General features: G+C 42.1%; 1 protein-coding gene across 4 annotated transcripts in view; it reads right to left on the reverse strand.

Moving 5' to 3' along the window:
* The window catches only part of SMG6 (SMG6 nonsense mediated mRNA decay factor), a 291,344-nt gene that overhangs the window by 165,312 nt on the left and 103,643 nt on the right, over positions 1-22,389 (reverse strand). Inside the window, exon 1 of one of the 4 annotated variants that reach the window (XM_060204130.1) lies at positions 11,772-11,995. The exons of the other annotated variants lie outside the window; for them this stretch is intronic. The gene's annotated coding sequence lies outside the window, so the exon portion shown is untranslated. Of the gene's footprint in view, positions 1-11,771; positions 11,996-22,389 lie in introns of those variants that run through there. 4 annotated transcript variants of the gene reach the window in all.

A 22,389-nucleotide genomic window follows, 5' to 3' on the forward strand; every position in this document is an offset into this window, starting at 1 on the left:
CTCCATAGGCTACCTCTTGGTCAATAATTTTTGGGCTATCAGAATAGTCATGACGTGTTTTTCTTTTTTTTACCAGAGCACTATTTAGCTCTAGCTTATGGTGGGGGGGGGGGGGACGGGGGACTGAACCTGGGGCTATGGAGCCTCAGGCATGAGAGTTTCTTTGCATAACCATTACGCTATCTACACTCCACCCTGTTTTCCTATGCAAAAATTAGTCATGACTTTTCAGACAACCCAATATATCAAGTAGGGAAGTGCCTATGAAACTAAGATCTGAGGTATCATGTGTCAGAAGTTATGTGTGGTTATGGAGAAAAGACATTTAAGTGGCTTCCTAAGAGGCATACCGATTAACCAACCTAGAAGGAAGTTTTTGTTGCAACAGTGAGAAGCGATTAATACAACGCCATCACTTCTGAGAAAGCAGGCAAAGCTTTGAAAACCTGCCTTTGTTGATGATATGAAGCTTTAGGAGTCCTCTGGGCCTAAAGTAAAAGTTAATGAGATAATGCCTGCGGACATCCTGATGCAGAGAAAGTTATTTGGAAATGGCAGGAAGAGGGGCAGAGAAATGCTCAGCTTCTATTTTCAACAGATGAACTAAATTTTGTTTTGTTCTATAGCTTCCTGAATGATCACTTGAAAATTTACAGAATTTGCAAACAATGCCAAAAATAAAACAATTCTGAGACAGGTCAGAAAGGTGCCAAGGATAGAAAGATTTCTTGAAATCCGGAGAAGTTTCCAGAATAAAAAATTCTAGCCATCAAACAAATTTTTTAAGTTTATTTTAATTATTTATTGAACAGAGAGAGAAAGAGTTGAGAGGGAAGGAGGAGAAAGAGACGGAGAGAGACAGACACCTATAGCACTGTTTCACCATTGTGAAGCTTCCCCTAGCAGGTGGGGAGTGGGTGCTTGAACCTGGGTCTTTGCACATGGTAACGTGTGTGCTTGATCAGGTGCACATGGTAATGTGTGTGCTTGATCACTGCCTGGCCCCCAAACAGATCTTGTCAGTACCAAACAAAAGAGGCCAATATAAGATGTAACTCTTAAGTAGATTCTTTATGAATATCCATGTCCGTACACTCATCTGGCTCTGCAAGAGTAACTCACCCTAAAAAAACTTTTCAAAGTTTTACAGTCTAAGGTCAATGTCCAAACTATTATTAGATCAAGTAAGTAAGGATTTATCCAGGCCCATCCACTACAGATCATGTACAGCAGTTGTAAGGTAGAAAAGAGGTCAATCAACAATGTAACAGGTAAATAAAGCAATCATGGCACAGAAGAAAGTGAGAAGGTAATACTCAGTGAAGATGACTAGAAATTAACTGAGGCACCAGCCCGTCCCCTGAGTTAGCAGTCCTAGAAAGGACATGCCCTTAAGTCACAGCGGTTCCAGATTTTCATTTATGACTGTTCACTTTGTCATCAATACCAAAAATATATACATAGTTTTAAAGAACATGATGGGCAAATATGTCAATCATGTGGGTTAACTGTCATGAATGACCTTAAAGTCTGCCTTGATGTACTAACAGTCGAAGTAAAAAAAGAAACACCAATAATCCTACAGTTGTCATTGCCGGAAAGAAATAAATTTATCAATTATTAAAAATAATTCTTCTACAGTGTGAACAAACAGGCACACACAAACACATACATTACACACACACACACACACACACACACACACATATTAACATGAACTCTAGGCAAGGGCTATTTTGTGGGGAAAAGGAAGTACATAAGGCCAAGGACATAGCTCAGTGGCACAGTACATGCCTTGCATGTATGAGATCTTAGGTTCAATCCTTGGCACTACACAAAATGACAAAAAAGCAAACTTTAAAAAGGCCTTGATAGGGTAGGGGGTAGATAGCATAATGGATATGCAAAGAGACTTTCATGCCTGAGGCTCTAAAGTCCTAGAATCAATCCCCCACACCACCATAAACTAGAGCTGAGCAGTAATCTGGTTAAAAAAAATGAAAGTGAAAAAAAGCCTTTATTACACATGTTGAAAAATACATAAGGAATAATATTTGACAAGATAAACATACATATGTATGTCCATACATTTCCGAGAAAAATTATTTGTATAATGAGACAAAATACACAAGTCTTATATTCTAAGATGTTTTTCCAAAAACAGGTGTAGATCATTATTTTAAGACAGAGGCAGAGAAAGAGTGAAAGAGACCAGGGCATGAAAGCTTCCTTCAATGTATTAGGGACAGGGGTTGAAACTGGGTAGCATACATGGCAAATCAGCACCTTATTCAAGTGAGCTATTGATATTTTGCCAGTCCAGAGACCTGGATTTAATGTTTTTTAAAATATTTATTTATTTTATCAGAGCACTGCTCAACTCTGGTTTATGGTGGTACAGGGGATTGAATTTGGGAGCCTCAGGCATGAGAGTCTCTTTGCATAACTGTTATGCTATCTACCCCACCTGGATTTTATACACTAATGGGTGCATACAAGGATTTAAGAAAATCCTTTTAAGCTAAGTTTAGAAATAATTCTTTTATTGTGTAAATGGAGGAGGTGGAGTATGCAGGAGGCCTAGTCAATGCTCAATTTCACCAGACCAGGGCTGATTTTTTAATCTTCATTCTTTTTATTTCAGATAGGAAGCATCAAAGTCAGTGCTAGGGCACTACTATATGGTACCTGGGTTCAAACCTGAGCCATGTACATAGCAATGCATGTTTCTTAGCAGGTGAGCAATCATCCAGCCCTGGAGATAATTTATTTCAAAGGGATTCATGGAGGGTTTGAGTACAGACACCCCCCTCTAATGTAATTACACAATATTCATATGTGATAAAGAGACTAAGCATCATAGAAATCCTAGTGCTGAACACTACATACAGTCTGATTAGATACTTAAGTGTTCTAAAATCTTAAATACAAAACAAATCTTTCCGTCATCTTCCCTCTCTCTAAAAGGAAAACTTGGGTCAGGAGAGTTCAGCAGTATCATGCATGTGCAAGGTTCAGGGTCTAGTTCAAAGTATTACCAAAAGTAAATACATAAATTAAATGATTCACACATGTAGTTAGCTATAAACCAAAAATGTGAAAAATCATAAAAGGTACGTAGGTGTGAAATTATATGAATGAAATACTACATACTGTGGGCAGGAAAAGTCTAAAAATAACCTAAATTCCATGAAAAGAGGACTACTAAAATATATTATAATATGGGGGTCGGGCGGTGGCGCAGTGGGTTAAGCGCACGTGGCGCAAAGCACAGGGACCGGCGTAAGGATCCCGGTTCGAGCCCCCGGCTCCCCACCTGCAGTGGAGTCGCTTCACGGGCGGTGAAGCAGGTATGCAGGTGTCTATCTTTCTCTCCCCCTCTCTCTCTGTCTTCCCCTCCTCTCTCCATTTCTCTCTGTCCTATTCAACAACAACGCAACGTCAACAGTAATAACTGCAATGAGGCTGCAACAACTAGGGCAACAAAAAAGGGGGAAAATGGCCTCCAGGAGCAGTGGATTCATGGTGCAGGCACTGAACCCAGCAATAACCCTGGAGGGAAAAAAAAATTTATATATATATATATTATAATATACACATGTGATGAAATAATTTTTAAAAAGTGAGATCAGTACTCACAAAAACATACGCACATGGTAAACAAAATAGCTTGCTTGGATAGCGTGCTGCTCTGTCAACTATATCGACTGGGGTTCCAGCCTGGCCCCCACCACACTGAAGGAAGCTTTGGTGTGGTGTGCTGACCTCTTTCACTCTCCCTGCTTCTCTGTTCAGATCTAAACACATGTGTGCTCTTCTTACTTGCCCCACCCCCTCTCCCTCCCTCCCTCCCTTTTTCTTATTTATGCTACTTCAAGATGGTGCTTGCTCTGTTCAGACACTTCTAACACTCAAAGTAAAGAAGAAATAAAATAAAATGGGTTGACATTCATTAAAATGAACACTTATAATCTGTGCCAACTATTTTATGCAAATTAAACTTGACTGCAAAATACAAACTAGTGAGGCTGAGAAGGCCCGAGTATATGGATGATACCAGAACCAATAAAAGAATTATCGTTGAGCCCCGCCCCACGATAAAAAGAAAGAGAAAGACAGGCTGGGAGTATGGATCGACCAGTCAACGCCCATGTTCAGCGGGGAAGCAATTACAGAAGCCAGACCTTCCACCTTCTGTATCCCACAATGACCTTGGGTCCATACTCCCAGAGGGATAAAGACTAGGAAAGGTATCAGGGGAGGGTATGGGATACAGAGTTCTGGTGGTGGGAACTGTGTGGAGTTGTACCCCTCTTATCCTACGGTTTTTGTCAGTGTTTCCTTTTTATAAATAAAAATTTAAAGAATATATCGTATATCATACATAGGGAGCAGAAGCAGTTCAGGTGGGGCAATGATGATGATCTGGTGCAATACCCAGATTCCCTCCAAACCTAAATCAATCGCTATACTAACTGCAGGGTGTTAAAACAGCAGATCTCAGCTGATCTCTTGCCCATATTTGTGCCCAGCTGAAGAAAAGTGGCTCCCCAATGTCACTCCACTTTCCAAGGGGTAACACATGCATTTACTGGTTGATAGAAGTTCAAAGGGGCATAAAGATCCAGCTCCTTTGGCCCAGTCGTGGAGTACTCTAAATCAGTTTCTCCTGCTCCAGGGTTGTCTGGCTAAGGCTGCAGTGCAGTGCAACTTCTTTGTCTCAACCTGCTTCCTTCACTGCCTCGAAAGTTTTGACCCTGAGGATGCTCTCTAACCAACTTCCTGGGGAATACAAATAGCCAAACCCATACTGTGACCTTGGGAGAACTATGGCCGTTTCCCATGGAGGGAATAGGGACACACAGCTCAAGTGGTGGGAATGGTGTAGAATTATATCCCTGTATCTCATAATTTTATAAATCAACATTAAATCACTAATAAAAGTTTTCTTTTGGGGGAATACAACTTGCAACCTGTAAGAAATGTAATGAATCAATTTCTTTTTCTTTCTTCCTCTTTCTCTCACCAGAGAGCACAGCTCAGTTCTGGCTTATAGTGGTGTTGGATATTGAATTTAGGACCTTTGAGTCTCAGGCATGAAGTCTGTTATGTAAACTGCAGTCGTATCTCCCTAGCCCAGGATGAATCAGTTTTAAATAAGCCATAAACCTGAGATTCTAGATGAAAACGCTCAACAAGATGTTACAAATACAAGCTAAAGCTCAGGACAAAGGTCCAGAGAACAGGGGGATATTCTAACAGGAAAGTTACAGCTAAAACCATAAGATTTTACAATATACCAATGTGAAAAGACCAAAAAAAAAAAATCTGCAGTAGTAGCTTACTAAGTACTAACACTATAGCTCAGGAGGTGGTCCAAGAATAAGGCACTATACTCTCAAGCATGAGATCCCTAGTTCAATCCCTGGCAATGTGAGTGCCAGACTGATGCTCTGGTTGTCTTTCACTCTCTTGCCCCTTCTTTCTCAGAAAGAAATAATACATAAATAAACCTTAAAAAAAAAGTACAGATATTTTAAATGCTGGATAAGAAAGGAGAAACACAAGAAGAAAAAGGGAAGAATAGAGACAATACAGAGTTGTGAACACAGGAAGTATCTCTGGAAAGCCTACAATCAAAAAAGCAAATGAAAGGTTAAGTGCACACGCTATCATGTGCAAGGACCTGGGTTCATGCCCACAGCTCCCAGCTTAATAAAACATGAAGCAGTGTTGCAAGTGTCTTTCTCTCTCCTTATTTCTTCCTTTCCTGTTTTTCTCTCTCTCTATCCAATTAAAAAAAAAAAAGTAAATGCTACCCCAAAAGTTAAGAATAAGATATAAAGGGAGTCAGGCGGTTAGCACAGTGGGTTAAGTGCAGATGGCGTAAAGCACAAGGACTGGCATGAGGATCCTGATTGGAGCCCCTGGCTCCCCACCTATAGGGGAGTCTCTTCACAGGCAGTCTGCAGGTGTCTTTCTCTCCCCCTCTGTCTCCCTTCCTCTCTCCATTTCTCTCCGTCCTACCCAACAATGATGACATCAATAGCTACAACAATAAAACAACAAGGGCAACAAAAAGGGAATAAATATTTTTAAAAATGTAAAAAAGAAAAAACAAAACAAAGCAAAAAAAATGAGATGTACAATAAATGCTTAGTATGTGCTTACTGACTGAACTGAGTGGGACACATGGTCTGCAGGATACCCAGCTTTCTGTGGGGTTGTTTCCAGTAGCTTCTGTCCTGTGACAGTGGGTAGTGAATTTATCTAAATCAACTGGTGCAGATTCACTGTTAGACTGGCAAGCAAAGTAAAACTGAAATGGAAATGGTGTATCACACAAACCTAAAGAATGTAGTGTATAAACCTAAAAGCCAAGACAGAGCTCAGCTGCTTGAGCAATTTGGAAGAAATTCCCTTTTGAAAGGCTTCTCAAGATCATTCCCAGTAATCTTCTGAACAAACAGCTGGGACCCTTGAGAAGAATCACTGTCCTTACAGATCAAAACCAAACCTATATGGATAGAAGAAAGAAAAAAAACCACAAAACTTGGAATTAAGTCTATCAGCACAGATATAACAGAAGAAAGTGGTAGACAATAGCAACATCATCATTGCTGTGAATACAAATGAACTAAGTGTTCTTTTTTTATATATTTTATTTTTCCCTTTTGTTGCCCTTGTTTTTTTATTGTTGTAGTTACTGTTGTTACTGATGCCATTTGTTGTTGGATAGGACAGAGAGAAATGGATAGAGATGGGGCAGACAGAGAGGGGAGAGAGAAAGATAGACACCTGCAGATCTGCTTCACTGCTTGTGAAGCTACTCCCCTACAGGTGGGGAGCTGGGGGCTCGAACCAGAATCCTTAATGCCAGTTGTTGCACTTTGCGCCACATGCGCTTAACCCGCTACACTACCGTCCAACTCTCGAAGTAAGTCTTCTTAATCCCAGAACCTTTTGGTATGCAACAAACCACACAAATAGGTGCTATTTGACTGACAATAAACAGAAATAATTCACCTTCTGTGATACAGCGAGTTTACTTTCTGCTCCTGTGTCCAGCACAACTATGCAGTATTCTTTTTTTTTTTTTTTTTAATTTTTATTTTATTTATTTATTCCCTTTCGTTGCCCTTGTTGTTTTTTTTTATTGTTGTAGTTATTATTGTTGTTGTCATCGTTGTTGGATAGGACAGAGAGAAATGGAGAGAGGAGGGGAAGACAGAGAGGAGGAGAGAAAGACAGACACCTGCAGACCTGCTTCACCGCCTGTGAAGCGACTCCCCTGCAGGTGGGGAGCCGGGGTTCGAACCGGGATCCTTATGCCGGTCCTTGTGCTTTGCGCCACCTGCGCTTAACCCGCTGCGCTACAGCCCGACTCCCCTATGCAGTATTCTTTAATGACTCATTAACTTTTCCTGTTTTCCTCTGGATATGGTGGGGGATCCCCACATCTATATCTCTTGCCCCAATTCCTACTGCCCAACCTGCAATCAAAGGCCAACACACACACACACACACACACACACACACACACACCTACTGCAGATTCTTTTTTTTGTTTTTTTTAAATATTTATTTTCTTTATTTATTCCCTTTTGTTGCCCTTGTTGTTTTATTGTTGTAGTCATTATTGTTGTTGTCGTTGTTGGATAGGACAGAGAGAAATGGAGAGAGGAGGGGAAGACAGAGAGGAGGAGAGAAAGACAGACACCTGCAGACCTGCTTCACCGCCTGTGAAGCGACTCCCCTGCAGGTGGGGAGCCGGGGTTCGAACAGGGATCCTTATGCCGGTCCTTGTGCTTTGCGCCACCTGCGCTTAACCCCACCTGCGCTTAACCCGCTGCGCTACAGCCTGACTCCCTGCAGATTCTTTAAGAGCTAATGTGGCTATATTTCCCACAGAGATCTGAAAATATGCTGGAGTTACAAAAGTCAGCACCAATTTCAAATCTGATCAGCATCTCTAAAAGTCAGTGTTAACCATACAGCTGAATAAAATATTTTTTCATAAATTTAACGCCAGCATGTCTGTGTTTGGAAACTCTGAAAATACATGTTGTATGGTTTACTGCACTGGAAAAGGTGCCAACAGAGTTTCAAAGGAAGGGAAGTGTATAACTGTTTCCTTTCAAATGCATTTTCCAATGGGATCCATTCAGGGAAAAGGCTGGAACTAACTAAAACATTATTAAAAACTGTTATGGAAAGAGACAGGGAGATGGAAAAAGATAGACCCAAAAAAGTGAAATACACAACCAAGAATGAGACAGACATACAAAGAAAAAGAAAGGGGATCTGGGCAGAGAGACAGGTTGGACATGGAAATAGGGTGAGAGAGAGTTTTGTCTGGCAGTTACTGTTCATGGTCTCATATTGTTGCAGATCAATTGATCAGGGCTGCAGTGCTGCTGGCCCAGTGGCACAAGACAAACCACAGAGTTGGCTTTCAGTTCAACACTTGCGAACTGCTGACCTTCAGTTTTCAACCAAAAAAATTCTTTGGGAAGCAGTAATACCAGGTTCAGCCCAACCAGCCAAGCAAAAACAAGGACTACTAACCTGAAGTAACACCCTATTCAGTTACATTAGGCACCAACTTTTCACAAGCATCAACAGGGAAGTCTGAGAACCTGAAACCACACCCCAGCAACTAACTCCAGGTTCTGACTCAATCAGCTAGGCAGTGATAACCAGAAATGCTAGAAACAAATGACATAATGTTTCAAAGTTGGCTTTACCAGGACCTACTCAAACTAGATGGCCAGTTCTTCCTCACAAAACCAGAGGTACAGCAATTCTTTGAGGTCACATGCATATGACCAGTGGAATCTGCATGTGATGTTCAGAGCAGGGTTTGCTGGTAACTTATATTTTCAGAGTAAGAATTAGCGATTAATAGTGGGTAGGCTTTTTTTTTTTTTACTTTGTTTTGTTAAATTCATCTAAGCTGGGGCAATGCTAAAATTTACATTTACTTTTAGTAATTCATCAAGATGGTCTATTCCTGAGTAGTTACTACTTACTCTAGTTTAAGCCCTGGTAGCACTTCTCCTCCCTGGGTCAGAACTATCAAATCTGCCCAGGACAAAGCACAGTCACAGTGCACTAGACTTACATGCCAGAGCTCCTAGAGGTTCCAGGTGCAATCCCCAGCACCACCCTATGCCAGAACTGAGCAGTGAACTGAACTCTTTCTCTCATTAAAATAACTCTTTTAAAAAGTTTTTTTATATTTATTTCCTTTTTTTGCCCTTGTTTTATCGTTGTGGTTATTATTATTGTTGTTATTGTTGCTGGATAGGATAGAGAGAAATTGAGAGAGGAGAAGACAGAGAAGGGAAGAGAAAGATAGACACCTGCAGACTTGCTTCACTACCTGTGAAGTGACTCCCCTACAGGTGGGGAGTAGGGGCTCAAACCGGGATCCTTACACCAGTCCTTGCACTTTGCACCATCTACGCTTAACCTGCTGCACTACTGCCCCACTCCCAAAATAACTCATTTTGTGTGTGTGTGGGGGGGGGGGAGGCCAAGCAGTGGGGGAGGCCAAGCAGTGGGGGAGCCAGTTAAGTGTACAAGGACCTATATAAGGATCTGGGTTCAAGCACCCACTCCCCACCTGTAGTAAGGATACTTCACAAGCAGTGAAGCAGGTGTCTTTCTCCCTGTCTCCCCCCCCCCCCTTAATTTCTCTCTGTCCTATCCAATAAAATGGATGGGGGGGGGGATTACGGCTGCCAGGAGTAGTAAATTCATAGTGCCAGCACAAAGCCCCATCAATAACCCTGGAAATTTAAAAAAAAAAAAAAAAAGGGTGGAGGGACTTTTATGTAACCCAGGAAGTGGTGCAATGGATAAAGCGTTGGACTCTCAAGCAGAAGGTCTTGAGTTCAATCCCTGACAGCACATGTACAAGAGTAATGTCTGGTTCCTTTTCTCTTTCTCCTCCTATCCGTCTCCTTAAGAAGTAAATAAAATGGAGTCAGGCAGTAGCGCAGCAGGTTAAGCGCATGTGGCACAAAGCGCAAGGATCCTGGTAAGAGCCCCTGGTTCCCCACTTGCAGAGGAGTTGCTTCACAAGCAGTGAAGCAGGTCTGCAGGTGTCTATCTCTCCCCCTGTCTTCCCCTCCTCTCTCCATTTCTCTCTGTCCTATCCAACAACGATGACATCAATAACAACAACAACTACAACAATAAAACAAGGGCAACAAAAAGGAAAAAAATAAATCTTAAAAAATAAGTAAATGAAAGTCTTTTTAATGTATTTTTAAAAAGACTATTAATAATGGGCTGGGTGGTGGTGCAACTGGTTGAGCACATGTTCTTACAATGTGCAAGGACCTGGGTTTGAGCTCCCAGTCCCCACTTGCAAGTAGTGAAGCAGTGTTGCAGGTGTCTCTCTCCCCTCTCAATTGCTGGATGTCTCTCTCCAATAAATAAAGATAATAAAATTTTTTTTAAAAATTGGAGTCGTGCAGTAGTGCAGTGGGTTAGCGCACATGGCTTAAAGCACAAGGACTGGTGTAAAAAATAACTTAGCTGGCAAGGGGGAGGTTTAGCACACCCAGAAGAGCTGCACATTTTATCAAGCATAAGGACTCAGGTTTAAGCCCCCAGCCACCACATGGGAACATCAGGCACAGGGAAAATTTCGCTAGAGGTGGAATGGTCCTGTGGTATCTCTCCTCTCTCTGTTACCCTCTATTTAAGAGTCTGCCATGAGCAATAGAATCATACAGGCAGGAAAAACTTGGTGGCACAGCCTCTCTCTCTCTCTCTCTCTCTCTCTCTCTCTCTCAAATAAATAAATCTTAAAAGAAGAAAACATGCAGGACTGCCTGATTAGTGCCAAAGCACTTTCTTTTTGAGAGAGGTAAACAAACCATTTAAGTTAACTGCAAAAACTAACAAGAAAGACTGAGCTGGCAATCAGGATTCTGGAGAAGCTAAAAAATTCCAGGAAGCAGCTTCAGGGGGAAAGGAAAATGTGCCACAGATGGAGCTGCTGAGGCTGACCCACCAGGCCTCTCAATGCTAGGCTCTGATGCCTCAGCCAGCTTCAAACAGTTGAGGGTAGGGCGGGCAGACCTTGGTGCGAGTTTGCTGAGTTCCAGGCCATCATTCTTGAGGGTGTAATAACCATGGGCTGTAGCACACATGTTGAGGGATGAGGGGAAAAAAATAAACAGAGAGACAAAAGAATGAGGATGCACTGCCAATTTCAATTGTGCAGCTTTTATTTTTAAATGCTTATCAAGCTGAGAGAGAGCAGAGTTCTTGGAAAACAAGGTTTCCTTTTTTCCAATGCCAGCGTAAAACACCCTCAAGGACGGGCACTGCACAGACTGTAACAACAAGGAACGTGGCTCTGCATCCTCCCAGGAGCACAGTCCACCATGAGTCCCACGCTGCTCTGATTTCGGCTTGGTTGAGAGCTCAAAATAACAGGCCCACTGCCTCTGGTAAAAAATGGCTGTGTTTAGATTTTTTATTAATCTCCAAGCATGGCTGTTTTAGAATTACAGCCAAATACCTACCATCTCTCTTCACTAGTAAAACAAATTTATAAAAGGCCTGATTACTACTTTTACTGAACTACAACACCGCCTAGAGATCAAGGCCCGGAAGCTGAAGACTCAACTGTCAGCTTGGGGATCATGGGAGGGGCTGAGGGAGGACTTCAAGTCACCAGCAGGAGAGAACATGAGGTTCAGAGACAAATCTCAGAGTCCATGCCCAAATAGAAACAAAAGGCCACTAACCCTGTTTTTGTTGTCAGCAGCATTGAGAGAATCCATGCCATCATGGCATTTTGGAAGGCCTGTCACGAGTTACACAGGCCTGTGCTGCCCACGCCCCAGCTCAGCAGAAAAAGAGAGAACTGCAGTCCAAGACAGATGGATCCTGGCTCAACTCTCATCAGGGAGCCAGGAGGGTGATCAGGAAGGACACAAACAACTGTCCTTCCCACCTATCACATGCTATCTTTCCATTCTATCCAGGTTCCCCAAGACAACAACAAACACAGGCAATTGCACAAGAGCTGCATCACAAAGGCGAGGCGGCGAGGCCGACTATAACAACCTCCGGGCCGTGCCTGCGCCCACCCTAGAACTCTGATTGCAAAGCTGGAAGTGTCACTCATACGCTAAGCAACCAGCCCCTCATCTAAACTGGTGCTGAGAAGTTTGACTAGAAATCAGCAGTATATGATACATTCATTTACAATTAAAAAACAGTGTTAAAACAGTCCGACATGGGGGGGGGGGGGAGAGAGGGAAAGAAAAATGTGACTTTCACTTTTTTGTTGTTGTTTAATAAGAGTTATTCATTTATGAAAGAGGGGGAAAAAATCAGAGCACCACTTGCTCTGGCATATCTGGTACCAGACTAGAACCTGGGGCCTCACACATATAAATCTTGCACCATACTTGTTTGCCTCGGTGACTGCCATTCTTGTATTTATTTTTGTCATAGCTAGTGCTTGACCACCCCAGAATGACATTTTCAGACAGAAAGAGATAGAAGCGGGGAGGGAAAGACAGAACAGCACTGAAGCTTCCCTCATTGTGGTAGAGGCCGGGCTTCAACCTGGGTCACTAGTGTGATAAAGAAAGCACCCTCCAAGTGAGTTATCTTGCCAGTCTTGTGACTGTCACTCTTAATTGTCTACAAACAAACCTTCCAGTGCAAATAGCATGTAGTCCTTGGGATTTAATAAACTACGTTTCTTCTCCAGAGAACACTGAAAAATCAACTACTGCCAAAGAATCTCTTTTTTTAAATCCTGATAAGAAGACTTTCGATGACAGGTGAGTTAAACATGAGGCAGTCACCCCTTTGGGGGATGACCAGACTGCAACATGGAATTTCAGTGAGGCAGAAGTATCTGCAATTACTCTCTGCATGCCACATGTCTAACCAAAAAGAACTGAGAAGCGTTCTCCACAGGAAAAAACACAGCAGCAAATACTGTGATACCAAAGCCACAACTGCATGGGCCCCTGGAGTCTCTCAAACCAAGCTGCCAGCTAGGGAGCTAACACTAGCTTTGGATAAAATGCAGCTCTGGTAGAGTAATTAATTTTTTTTCTTAACTGGGATTACATTAATTTTCAAGGACTAATGGAGTCCAGCTGTAATGGGAAGAACGGCTGCCGATGCACAAAGGCACTTGTGCGCACAACATTATAAACACACACACACACACACACACACACACGACCTATAAAAAGGATCCACTACAACAGGATATTTTTAGTTTCTACAATGCTGCACTAAAAATACAGCCCCGGCTGATACATCATGGCAGAACTATTCTCTCTGTCCCTTCAGGAACAGTTTAAAACATTTATTTTTGTTTCCTTTTGCAATGGTCAAAGTAGAGAGAGAAAATAGCAACTCATTGATAAGAGGAAACGAGAGAGACATGAAAAATTGAAAACTACCTAAAACTCATGGAGAGGTTTGTTTTATTAGTTCTTAATAAATATCTTGCAGATTTCCTCAGGAAATACACCAGATCACATGTAAAATAGTTTGATACTGATGTCAACTGCATCAACATATGAAGTCTATTAGGGTGAAGCCGCAGCAGGGTGATCAGCGTGCTGAAAAACTCCACAGTACTGGGGGGGGGGGGATCTCACGGCCTTCCAAATTCTTCGAGAGGTAAAAAAGTCAGCCAAGACGCAGAGAGAGAGAAAGAGAAAAAAAAATCCCACATCCTGCTTTCAGCTGCCAGCAATGTGAAGTGCCCAGAGATTAATTCTACGTCTGGCCTGGAAATGTGACTTTAAAGCATGAGGGAGGGGAGTTTGGGGGGGGGGGGTCAGAGGAGGAAAAAGGAAAGAGAAGAGCAGGCTAACTGAGGCTGGCAGCAGGCCACCAACCCCCTCCTAAGCCATGTTTCAATGTAGACAGAAGTAAACCCCAATAGACAGCAGCGCCTCAGCCTGCCAGGGTCTTACACCAGCTGCAGAGCATCTCGCTCTCTCCACTCAGCCCCAAGTGCAGATGTTCCCTACAGCATCACTTCCGCTAGATTTTCTTTTAAAGAAATAGCACACATATGTGGAGCTATTTCCACCACTGCCCAACAGGACTCTCTCTTCATCTAATGGCCTCAAAGCAAGCATAAAACTCTGAAAGTGGGGCCAGGTGATGGTGCACCTGGTTAAGCACACACACTGCAGTGCCCAAGGACCCGGGTTCAAGCCCCTGGTCCCCACCTGCAGGGGGCAAACTTCACAAGTGGTGAAGCAGGGCTGCAGGTGTCTCTCTGTCTCTCTCCATCTCTATCTCCCCTCCCCCTCAATTTCTGTCTCTCTAATAAAAATAAATTTAAAAAATTAATTAATTAAAACTCTGAAAACAGGAACCACAGTGACTAAATGAGCTGTGCCAGTGTCCCTTAGAATGAGCATCCATAGGCCAAAGAGCATTGATTAATTAAGTGGACTTACTTTGTAAATTTGGTTTCTATTATCTTCAGAGAGAAAGGCCCCTGTGATTTTGTGCTAATAAAAAAGGGGGTTAAGTAAATCAAAGATTTAACCCTGGTTTCTCAAAGCAATCTACTCTAACATTAGCATGTCAAAGGGGTTCTGCTGGTTTTATCATTTTGGAGCTTGCATAGGAAGTCTTTAAAGAATTTTTTAATACATTAATAGTTTACTAAGCACAATTAGCTATAAGACTTAAACTTTTTTTATTATTGGATAGAGACAGAGAGAAACTGAGGAGAGAAAGAGAGAGAGAGAGAGAGAGACAGACCTGCAGCCATGTTTCAACACTTGTGAAGCTTTCCCCCTGCAGGTGGGGACCAGGGGCTTGAACCTGGGTCCTTGTACACTGTAATGTGTGCACTTAACCAGGTGCGCCATTGCCTGGCCCCAGACTTTAAAAAAAAAATTTTTATATTTATTTATTTCCCTTTTGTTGCCCTTGTTTTGTTTGTTTTTTATTGTTGTTGTAGTTATTATTGTTGTTGTTACTGATGTCGTCGTTAGATAGGACAAAGAGAAGTGGAAATAGGAAAGGAAGACAGAGAGGGGGAGAGAAAGAGAGGCACCTGCAGACCTGCTTCACCGCCTGTGAAGCGACTCCCCTGCAAGTGAGGAGGCGTGGGCTCAAACCGGAATCCTTACACCGCGCCTTGCGCTTAACCCGCTGTACTACTGCCCAACTCCTGACATTTTTTTTTTAATTAACAGTCTGACAAGGAGGTAGCTCAATGAGTAGCGCACAGAACTTTCATATCCAAAGCCCCAGCTTAATCCCCGAGTGAGTGTGAGTGTGTGAGTGTGTGTGAGTGAGTGAGTGTGTGTGTGTGTGTGTGTGTGTGTGTGTAAGACTCTCCTAGGGTGTAGGGCGGTGGCGCAGTGGGTTAAGCGCATGTGGTGCAAAGCGCAGGGACCGGCATAAGGATCCCGGTTCGAGCCCCCGGCTCCCCACCTGCAGGGGAGTCGCTTCACAGGCGGTGAAGCAGGTCTGCAGGTGTCTATCTTTCTCTCCCCTTCTCTGTCTTCCCCTCCTCTCTCCATTTCTCTCTGTCCTATCCAACAACGAATTGCGTCAACAAGGGCAATAATAATAACCACAACGAAGCTACAACAAGGGCAACAAAAGGGGGAAAAAAAAATGGCCTCCAGGAGCGGTGGATTCATGGTGCAGGCACCGAGCCCAGCAATAACCCTGGAGGAAGGGGAAAAAAAAAAAAAAAAAGACTCTCCTAAAATAAGCAAATCTTTAAAAACAAATGAACAATCCGTTAATTTCATAATATTCCTAAACTCAAGTTTTATACAATCACAGACTGTGATATATTAATTAATCAGTCATTAATGATTACCTAATCCTGAAGTCACACTTGAATACCATTAGGGATGGTAGCATACAGTTGCTTGTCCTCATAGAGTACACCACTGTATTTGAGAGATTTACGCATTTTTTAAAGTTTTTATTTGACCTGGATATTTTTTTTAAAGATCTTATTTATTTATTTATGTGAAAGATAGGAGGAGAGAGGAAGAACCAGACATCACTCTGGTACATGTGCTGCCAGGGCCTGAACGCAGGACCTCACGCTTGAGAGTCAAGCGCTATATCCACTGCACCACCTCCAGGACCATGAGAGATCTATGCATTTTATGAAAGTAACTGGGAGTCGGGCGGTAGTGCAGGGGTTAAGTGCAGGTGACGCAAACACAAGGACCAGCTTAAGGATCCCGGTTCGAGCCCCCGGCTCCCCACCTGCAGGGGAGGCTCCTCACAAGCGGTGAAGCAGGTCTGTAGGTGTCTATCTTTCTCCTCTCTGTCTTCTCCTCCTCTTTCCACTTCTTTCTGTCCTATCCAACAATGATGATCAATAACAACAACAATAACTACAACAATAAAACAAGGGTAACAAAAGGGAACAAATATTTTAAAAAATGAAACTAAAGTAACTGCATATTAAAGAATATTATTGGGACCAGGTGGTGGTGCACCTGGCTGAGCACACAAGGACCAGGTTCAAGACCTGCAGGGGGAAAGCTTTGCGAGTGGTGAAGCAGGGCTGCAGGTGTCTCTGTCTCTCTCTCTATATATATATATATGTCACTGCCCCCCCTGGTTTCTGGCTATCTCTATTAACAAATAAATAAAAGTTAATAAAAGTAAATTAAAAAGGAAATAAAAAAAGAATATTCTAAGGGGGCCAGGTGGTAGCGCACCAGATTAAGCACACATAGTATGAAGCACAAGGACCCACGCAAGGATCCTGGCTGGAGCCCTGGCTTCCCGAAAGCATGGGCTTGTTTCACAAACATCAAAGCAGATCTGCAGGTGTCTTTCTCTCGCCCTATCTTCCCCTCTTTTCTCAATCTCTCTGTCCTGTCCAATAAAAATGGAAAAAATGAAAATGGCTGCGAGGAGCAGTAGATCCATAATGACAGCACTAAGCCCCAGAGATAAGCCTGGAGGCACAAAAAAAAAAAAGAATATCCTCTAATAGGTTTATCAGGTTGTTGGTTCTTTTGGAATAAAAGGAGAAACAGTAATAGCAAAATAAAAGGAAACAAAAACAAGACAGTTGGTAAACCCCCAAAACCAGAGTTACTCTGTTTGAAATTCAAGTTTAGGAAACAGAACCTTTCCTTAAGAGAAAAAAAAAAATGCTGGCAATCACTAACAAGCATACTATGATAAGAAAATTTAATTCAAAAAAAAAATTTAATTCAACCAAAATTTTAAAGGTTTATCAGCAGACAACTCCACTTCTGCAAGCAAAATGCCAAGAACAGAACACTGGCACTCAAGCATGTAAATCTTTTGCCCTACCCACTGAGCCACCTTCCCTGTGTAAGGTATCAGTTATAAAAACAGACTTAGAAGTGATTAATTTATATGATAGAGGAAAGATCAAAAATGGGTTTTTAACTCCAAATCTTCTGTCACAGCAATTTTAGAAATATATCTTACTTAAAATAATCCAAATTCCTACAGAAAACTATAAAAACACAGAGAAAATAAGTTAAAGCATCCATAATACCACTTCTAGAAGTTATGATTAAGTTGTGATGTACCTCACCAGTCTCTTTTATGAACAAATACATATGTATTAGTTCACAAAAATGTGATCAACTGTAAAGTTCAGAACCATGAGACCACATGACCTTCAGAAGAAAATATATTATTTTTTTAAATATATATTTATCCCCTTTTTGTTGTCCTTGTTGTTTTATTGTTGTAGTTATTATTGTTGTTGTTATTGATGTCATTGTTATTGGATAGAACAGAGAGAAATGGAGAGAGGAGGGGAAGACAGAGGGGGAGAGAAAGATAGACACCTGCAGACCTGCTTCACCACTTGTGAAGCGACTCCCCTGAAGGTGGGGAGCCGGGGGCTCAAACCAGGATCCTTCTGCCGGTCCTTGCGCTTTGTGCCACGTGCGCTTAACCCGCTGTGCTACCGCCCAACTCCCAGTATCTTATTTTTTGACAGCTGATACCATCTCCAAGAATTAATAAGACAGAAAACAGCAATGTCATGGTCTGGCTCTCCAATTCAGGCAGTGTTCATCCACTCAACTCCTATACCACTCAATTCCTTAAAGATATCTTTCAAAGTTATCTCATTTTCTACACTCCTGTACATTTCCTGCAAACCCAAGAAAGACAGTTGCACTGACTTACTCAGATAAAATGGTACCTTCAATATACTTCCACAATGCTTCCAGAGAAAAGTCTAAGCAATGAAAAGGATCAGAGACTGTGGAACACACCTATATCCAAATGTCTCTTACTGGTCCCATGCACTGGTGACTTGGCTCTGTTGGCACAATCTTTACTGCCTCACTCACTGTTCTGCTCAACAACTTACTCTGAAAACTTTAACTTCAAAATAAAAATAGATTTCCTTAGTAACATTCTGTTATACACAGAAAATTCACCCATTAGTGCAAAAGAAGACAGCAACAAAATACAGCTATATTTTTCCACACTGTAATGACATGATTCATTATTACTTATCTACATACCCATGCTAAATTTCCAAGTTTTAAGTTATTCCCAGCAGGTTAAGTTTTCACCTGAAGTAAGGTGGACGGTTTGACTCTGACACTGCAGTTCGTGACACCAATATTATGACATTCAAAGCAATGTATAAAACATTTACCTGAGGGGGAGGGAGGTAGTGCAGTGGGTTAAGCGCAGCAGGTTAAGCACACATGGCACAAAGCGCAAGGACAGGCTTAAAGATCCCAGTTTGAGCCCCGGCAGGGGGGGGTCGCTTCAAAAGCAGTGAAGTAAGTCTGCAGATTTCTGTCTTTCTCTCCCTCTCTGTCTCCCCATCTCTCTGGATTTCTCCATTACACAGCAACAACAACAGCAATAATAACAACAACAACAACAATGGCAACAAAAGGGGGAAAAATGGCCTCCAGGAGCAGTGGATTCATGGTGCAGGAACTGAGCCCCAACAATAACCCTGGAGGCAAAAAATATATCTATTAAAACATTTACTTGATATGAAAGACCTGTTTTCACAATATGTTGCCACATTATTTAATTAAGCATGTGGGGTTCCTTATACTACTTACCAAGTAAAATTACCTAGCAAATAGTACTAGAATTCTCCAGTTGATGGAAATAGAAATATATTTTGCGGAGCTAATTAAAAATGTCACCAGTAGGGAGTTGGGCAGTGGTGCAGTGGGTTAAGCACACGTGGTGCAAAGCGCAAGGACCAGTGGAAGGATCCCGGTTCAAGCCCCCAGCTCCCCACCTGTAGGGGAATCACTTCACATGTGGTGAAGCAGGTCTGCAGGTGTCTATCTTTCTCTCCCCCGTCTTCACCTCCTCTCTCCATTTCTCTCTGTCCTATCCAACAACAACATCAGTAACAACAACAAGAACTACAACAATAAAAAATTTAAAAAAACAAGGACAACAAAAGGGAATAAAAATAAAAATAAATGTCATCAGTGAATGACCTATTTAAAAGTTTTTTAATTTTTTTTTTTACTTTAATGAGAGATACAGAGAGAAAGACAGAGAGACCTGAGCACTGCCCAACATAGCTTATTGTGTAGTCTGAGACTGAACCTCGGAACTGGGAGCCTCAGGCATTAAAAACTTCATAGGCCCCTTGAATATACCTAAAATAGACTTCCTAATTTTTTCCAAAATGGAGACCTTTTCACCTGCTATATTCTTTTATTTATTTAGTCCCTTCTGTTACTCTTGTTTTATCGTTGTAGTTATTATTGTTCCTGTTACTGATGTTATCACTGTTGGATAGGACAGAGAGAAATGTAGAGAGGAGGGGAAGACGGGGAAAGAAAGATAGACACCTGTAGACCTGCTTCACTGCCTGTGAAGCGACTTCCCTGAAGGTGAGGAGCCGGGGGGCTTGAACCGGGATCCTTATGCCAGTCCTTGTGCTTCGTGTCACCTGCACTTAACCCGATGCGCTACCACCGGACTCCCCACCTGCTATATTCTTACCTTTAGGTTCCTGATTATTAAACAATTTATTCTCGCTTTTATCTTAATGCTTTTCAACCACCTAGTTGCAGATGTTTCCATGACGCCATACTGACATCCCAGGATAGAAGACCTCACCAATGTGTCCTGGAACTTCACCTTTTTAGAGCCCTCTGCCACTAGGGAAAGATAGAAATAGGCTGGGAGTATGGACCAACCTGCCAACACCCATGTCCAGCAGGGAAGCAATTACAGAAGCGAGAACTTCCACCTTCTGTACCCCATAAAGAGCTTTGGTCCATATTCCCAGAGGGATAAAGACTAGGAAAGCTTTCAATAGAGGGGATGGGGTGCAGAACTCTGGTGGTGGGAACTGTGGGTAATTATATCCCTCTGACCCAATAGACTTGTCGATTATTATTAAATCAATAAAAAAAAAAACTTCTGCATAATCTTTATGCTGTCTCCCCTGCCCAAAATGACCTCATTAAGCTTAAGAGCAATGGAGGGTCAGGGAGATGTTATAGTGATTATGCAAAGAAGACTTTCACTCCTAAAGCTCTGAGATCTCAGATAAAGTCTCTAGTCTAGTGCCACAACAAATCAGAGATGAGCAGTGCTCTGGTTGAAAAGAAAATAAAATCAGTGGAATAAATCACACACAAACTTTTTTAAAACTACATAGTTATTTTTAATTTTGTACATTTAAAAAAACAGAATGGTTTCAAGCAGAGGGTGTCACCTCACAAGTGGTGAAGCAGGTCTGCAGGTGTCATTTTCTCTCCCTCTCTATCTTCCCCTCCCCTATAAATTTCTCTCAATAAAATAAAGAATGAAAGAATCGGACGTGGGCGGCATGTAGGTAGAATAATGGTTATGCAAAGAGAGTCTCTTGTCTACAGCTCCAAAGTCCCACACTATCAGCCAGAGCTGAGCAGTGCTCAGGTAAAAAGGAAGGAAGGAAGGAAGGGAGGGAGGGAGGGAGGGAGGGAGGGAGGGAGGGAGGGAGGGAGGGAGGGAGGGAGGGAAATTGAACAGGGAAGGTGCATTAAATTAAGTGCAAAATCCCAGTGTCACATTAAAAAATAAAAACACAAATTTGAGGGACCTGGCAATGGAACAGCAAGTAGAGTGCACATGTTCCAATGCACAAAGACCCAGTGTCAAGCAAGCCCCCGGTCCTGCCTGCAGGGGGAGAAACTTCATGAGCTGTGAAGCAGTGCTACAAGTGTCTTTCTTTTCTCCTTCTTCTTCTTCTTCTTCTTTTTTTTTAACCAGACCACTGGTCAACTCTGCAGGGAACTGAGCCTGCGACTTTGGAACCTCAGGCATGACAGTTTGTTTACATAACCATTATGCTATCTACCCCCACCCCTGCAAGTGTCTTTCTGTCTTCCACTTCCCTCTTGATTTCTATCTCTATCCAATAAATAAATAAAATGTTTTAAAAAATGTAATTTAAAAAGAGCAAATGTAAATACAACAATTATCAATGACTACAGAAAGAATTTACTACACTGAGCATCTGTAAACTTGAAGTAAACCAACACAAAAGACACTAGGCTAGAATGCATCAGACAAAGGGCTAATTAACCAAAATTTAAAGGGAATTTACTAAATCGGGGAGGGTGGAGGAGAAATTACCACATCCAAAAATGGGAAGAGGATATGGACATAATCTTCACCAAAGAAGAGCTCCAAAGAGTCAACATATATAAATGCAAATAAAGATAACAATGAGATAGCACTCTACATGTGAGAATGTTACACATTAAAAACAACAGGGGAGTCAGGCGGTAGTGCAGCAGGTTCAGCGCATGTGACACAAAGTGCAAGGACCAGCGTAAAGATCCAGGTTCAGCGCATGTGGCACAAAGTGCAAGGACCGGCGTAAAGATCCAGGTTCGAGCAGGGAGTCGCTTCACAGGCGGTGAAGCAGGTCTGCAGGTGTCTATCTTTGGGAATGCAAATTGGTCCAACTGTTACAGAAAAAGTTAGAGAGCAACAAAATGGAAAAAAACAGCCTCCAGGAGCAGTGGATTGGTAGTGCAGGCACTGAGCCCCAGAGATAACCCTGGAAGGCAAAAATAAATAAATAAATAAATAAATAAAGTCTAAGTTCTAGGAGCTAGAGTTATGAGTAGAGTGATAAACGTTGAAGCTTGGGGTCCTCAGTTCATTCTCCCATGCCCCATGTGCCAGAGTGGTGCTCTCCTAATCCTTACTTTATATTAATAAATATACAAAATTTTAATTAAAGTCTATAAAAAATTTCTGTCATTTCATCAACTGTGTCAAAGTCTATAAAATATCTAAAATATCTAAAATGCATCAGCAGTTGGCGGTAGCTAGGCATTCTCAAACACTGCTTAGAAGAGGATAAGCTGGAAGTCAGGCGGTAGCTCAGCGGTT

Source organism: Erinaceus europaeus, chromosome 12 (genome assembly GCF_950295315.1).
Source record: "Erinaceus europaeus chromosome 12, mEriEur2.1, whole genome shotgun sequence".
In the NCBI taxonomy this organism is placed as follows: domain Eukaryota; kingdom Metazoa; phylum Chordata; class Mammalia; order Eulipotyphla; family Erinaceidae; genus Erinaceus; species Erinaceus europaeus.